Source organism: Populus trichocarpa, chromosome 1 (assembly GCF_000002775.5).
Source record: "Populus trichocarpa isolate Nisqually-1 chromosome 1, P.trichocarpa_v4.1, whole genome shotgun sequence".
NCBI lineage: Eukaryota > Viridiplantae > Streptophyta > Magnoliopsida > Malpighiales > Salicaceae > Populus > Populus trichocarpa.
The window spans coordinates 18,735,958-18,741,230 of record NC_037285.2 but is presented as its reverse complement, the minus strand read 5'-3'; positions in this window follow the sequence as shown (position 1 = coordinate 18,741,230).

The window sequence follows — 5,273 nt, the reverse complement described above, 5'->3', positions numbered from 1 at the left end:
CCGCTCTGATCTTTGATTTAAATTTCCATTGTTCCTATTATTGTTTGTCTCCCGTCTTCGTCTCTTGTAATTTCATCAGTTATAATGTGTGACAAATCTTCCCCCATTGAAACAACCTTGTCCTCAAGGTTAAGTGTGGAAAACGAGTTGCAATTTCCTTTGCATATTCCCAAGTAGCGTCTGCAGGTGAGAAACCCCTCCAATGAATAAATATTTGAGTAGCGGCCTGATTCTTTCTCTTCACGATGCCTCTGTCCATTGTTGCTTGTGGTTGTAATGCAGGGGTTGGAGGCATTTGTGGCAGGGTAGTTTGCCCTGGTTGGCTCCCGACATGCCTCTTAAGTTGTGAAACGTGGAACACTGGATGTATGGTCAAGGAAGGTGTAAGTTCTAGTTTGTACGCCACGTTGCCAATTTTATTGATCATCAGGTAAGGACCGAAGAACTTTGCTGATAGTTTCTGTGATGATCTGTGGACTACTGATTTTTACCGGTAGTGTTGGAGTTTAAGATAAACATAGTCCCCTATAGAGAAGCTCCTTTCGCTACGTCTGTTATTAGCAATTTGTGTCATCCTGTTCTGAGCAGCTTGTAGGTTCCTCTTGACTTGCTTAAGCATTTCTTCTTGCCTGGTTAGAATGTCATCAATTGACTCCACCGTAGAGTCTCTAGGAAGATAAGGAACATGTACAGGAGGAGGAAACTCATACAGTATTTCATAGGGAGTGAGCTGAGTTGAAGAACGAAAATTGGTATTGTACCACCATTCTGCAAGTGATAGCCATCGTGCCCACTGGTTTGGGTTGGTCCCTGTCATGCATCTGAGGTAGTTTTCAACACATTTATTGACGATCTGTGTCTGACCATCAGTTTGAGGGTGATATGTTGAGGAGTAGAGTAAGTTAACCCCTTGTATGGTGACCAATTCTTTCCAGAATTTGCTCAGAAATATTGGATCCCTGTCATTGACAACTGATGCTGGAAGACCATGTAATTTATATACATTATCCATGAATATCTTAGCCATTGTAGGTGCTGAATAGGGGTGGCTGAGGCTCATGAAATGAGCATATTTGCTGAAGAGATCAACTACCACCATAATGACGTCCTTACCTTCAGATTTAGGCAGCCCATCAATGAAATCCATGCTGATATCGATGAATGGAGCATGAGGAATAGGCAGAGGTTGTAGTAGCCCTGGAGTGGCTACATTTTTATGCTTGTTTTGCTGACAGATTGAGCATGCTCCCACAAACTGTCAGACGTGTTTCTGTTGGCCCTTCCAGTAGAACAAACTGCCCACCCTTTTTACAGTAGTTGTGCTTCCTGAGTGACTACCCACGGCTAAGTTGCGATAGAAGGAGATTAACCTTCTGTGTAAGTCCACATCACGTCCCACCACAATTTTTCCCTTCTTCTGTAGGTGGCCATTGACCCATGTGTAGTGTGAATGTGAAGTGAGAGAGACTTGCAGGTTTTGAATGACAGTCTGCAAATGAGGATCCTTTTGCCAAGATTGTGCAATCTCCTCCATAAGCTTGGTAGAGACTGAAGAAGCAACCAAGGAATAGAGTAATTGGCTTGAAGTTCGTGAGAGGGCATCAGCTGCCACATTGTCTTTCCCTTTTCTGTATTCGATCTCATAGTCATACCCCATTAATTTAATTAACTATTGGTGCTGCAAAGGAGTAACTATCTTTTGGTCTAGCAAATATTTAAGACTTACATGATCCGTGCGAATCTTAAAATGCCGCCCCCAGAGATAATGCTTCCATTTGTTGACTGCATGCAGTATACCCAACATTTCCTTTTCATAAATAGACATGGCTTGCTGTTTAGGGCCTAGAGACTTGCTGATGTAGGCAATGAGATGCCCCTCTTGCATCAGTACTGCACCTACACCCATCATGGATGTGTCGGTCTCTACAACAAACAATTTATCTAGAGTTGACAAGGCTAATACTGGAGGAGTGGCCATTAGCTCCTTGAGTAATGTGAACGCAGTAGTTGCTTCTAGGTTCCAGCCAAAGGCATCCTTTTTTAGGAGTTGTGTCAAGGGTTTGCAAATGGATCCGTATCCCTTGACAAATCTTCTATAGTAGCCAGTAAGCCCCAAAAACCCTCTGAGTTGCCGTAAGTTCCTAGGCAATGGCCACTCAATTATAGCTTTGATTTTTTTATGGTCGGTAGCAACTCCATATTTGGATATAATGTGGCCCAAGTATTCGACTTGTTCACTGCCAAAGCTACACTTACTTCCTTTGCAACTAGCTGATGTATCCTCAAGAGGTCGAAAACAGTCTATAAATGTTCATAGTGAGCTGCAGATGTCTTGCTGTAGATTAATATGTCGTCGAAAAATACCAAGATGAACTTCTTGAGGTGTGCTCTGAAAACCTCATTCATCAAGCTCTGAAACGTAGTTGGAGCGTTGGTTAACCCAAACGGCATAACTAAGAACTCGTAGTGGCCATTGTATGTCCTGAAAGCTGTTTTGAATTCCTCCCCCGAATCCATCCTAATCTGGTGATAACCAGATCGAAGGTCAATCTTCAAAAATATTGTTGCTCCCTCCAGTTCCTCCAGTAGCTCTTCCACCATCGGAATGGGGTATTTATCCTTGATAGTCAATTTGTTCAGTGCTCTATTATAATCCACACAGAGTCGCCATGTGGAATCCTTCTTCTTAACCAACACTACTGGGGAGGCAAAAGGGCTGTTGCTAGGCCTTATAATTCTAATTCCCAGCATTTCCTCCACCATTTTTTCGAGCACATCCTTTTGTAGCCCTGAGTACCTGTATGGTCTCAAGTTAATGGGTTGACTCCCTTCCTTCAAGGGTATAACATGATCATGGCCCCTAGCTGACGGTAGTCCTTCAGGCTCCTGAAAGAGGTCACTATAATTCTCTAGCAATGTAGTTAACATGGTATCCTAGTGGTGATGTTGCTTTACTGTCAAGGAGCTAAGAGTGAGATCATCATCCTCCAAGACTTGTAGACTACATAAGTGAAGTTCTGCCACCTGCTCTGAATTGTTTAATAACCCATGTAGTTGTGCAAGCTCAATAGCTTGGAATTTGATTGGACTTTCTCCCTTCAGAAACAGCCTCTAGCCCTTCCAATCAAAGGACATCCAAAGATGTTTGTAGTTGCACAGAATGTCCCCTAGCATTGACAGCCATTGAACACCTAACACCATGTCATAGTTACTCAGGTCCATGATGAACACATCTGTTTCAAAACACACCCCTTGTATCTCCCATTTCAGGCCCTTACACACTGAAGTACACCACATCTTTCCTCCATTGGCAGCTTGTATAGTTATAGGGATGATGATGGTTGAGCTGTTCTGTAGTTTATGGGCTAGTGAAGAGTTTAGAAAGTTGTGAGTGCTTCCCGAATCCACCAGAATGTGGAGAACCTACTTCCCTACCTTCCCTGTGACTTTCATGGTGTGGAACCCGACAGTCCCTTCTAAAGCATTTAATGAAATCTGGGGTATTAGTTCTCCAGTTGGACACCCCTCCTCACACTGCTCCTCTCTTCTAATTTCTTCCTCCTCTTCTATAATACTTAGAGAATACAACCTCTTGTTTCTGCACCTATGACTTGGGACAAATTTGTCATCACACCAGAAACACAACCCTTTTAATCTACGTTTTTCAAACTCTTGGTTTTTTATAGATTTGGTAAGTTTATTGGCAATTTTGTTGAAGGAATTTTGAGCATTGTTATTTTGCTAATATGTAGGGTTAGCCTTGGGTAAGTTGGCTGCTGTAAGATTTGTAGGAGTTAAGTTTGGTGGGCCTGTAGATTCATTCTGATAAACCACCTGCTTATCCCTACCTTGACTTGATTCCCCTGCAGCAAATGGAATCCTTTGCATGACAAACTCCAGCTGTTGCGCCAGACCACTGAGCAAATTCTTTAAGTCTTCGATTTGAGTTAGTTCCATGACAGTCTATGGTGGTGTCCAACTTCTGGCCTTGTTCTTTCACGAGAGTAACGAGTAATTCATACTTGTGGTTGGTTTCTCTTTTTGTCAGTTCAACGGACTCCTTAAGCCTTTTTATCTCTGCGGTTCGTGTGTCAGGTGCCATAGCCTCAGCCAAGGAAGGTTAGCTTCGATACCAGTTGTTATGGGTGGAATGGGAATGGCTTCCCCTGTTACTAATCTCAGTCTTAATTTGGTTAATTGGTGAAGATCGCAATCATATATCAATTGGATAGAGAAGAAGAAATGACAATTGTATAGAAACAAGAAATGATTCACCCGAATCTCTCTTCATGTGTTTCTTGCATTACAATTTTTCAACATCGTTTCTATTCTGTTGCAACCAATTATATACACACACAATTTGGTTGTTCCGAACTTAAGGGTAATATTCCTTATTACACGTGTCTCCTAATAATATTGCAAAATAAACTAAAACGGTGCGTTTAATCGTTGGATGTGTTCCCGCTCTGATCTTTGATTTAAATTTCCATTGTTCCTGTTATTGTTTGTCCCCCGTCTTCATCTCTTGTAATTTCATCAGTTATAGTAGTGTGTGACACCACGCCCCGTCTCCAAGCCTTTCTTTCCTAATTGCACCTTCCTTGAAAAGAAAAAAGAGGGGAGGCCGAGGCATCCAGGCAGGAAACTACTGGTCGTTTGGTTCGTAAATAGAACACCCGTCGTTCGTAGTGGTGGAATGTCATCTGCCCATAAAGTAATAAACGCTGTGTGGTTCGGAGAAGAGAAGACACGTTGTTTGATAGGACTAGAACATCAACTGCGAAGAAGACAAGAACGAACGGGAGAGGAACGAACAAAGCCATTTGCGTTGAAGCTCCTCCAAGATACAAACAAGCAAGGATAAAGAAAACGAAGACAGAAAAAGAAAGGTTGCTTACTTGCTTGTTTTTTTCCTACGCTCTCTCATTATTATTTCTGTCTCATTTTATTTCCTTCACTCTAAGAAACCATCAAGCTTCTCTCTTACTTCTTCTGTATTATTAACATTTTTTTTCTTTATTTATTGGATATTGAGGGTAAAATGTGTTATGGTTTTTTTTTTTTTTTGAAAGTATTGAAACCTGTAGTTACACTTTGAAGAAGAAATTCTGTACACATCTAAAATGTCATAAAGAAAGAACCAACTAGGGCTTAAACATGTTATGGATTGGAGCAGCAAAATCACACATTAGAACAGTTTTTGTTGGTTCAAGATGTTCTTGTTCTTCCTTTCATTTAATTAACAAAACAATGTTATTATATACTCTTAAGGC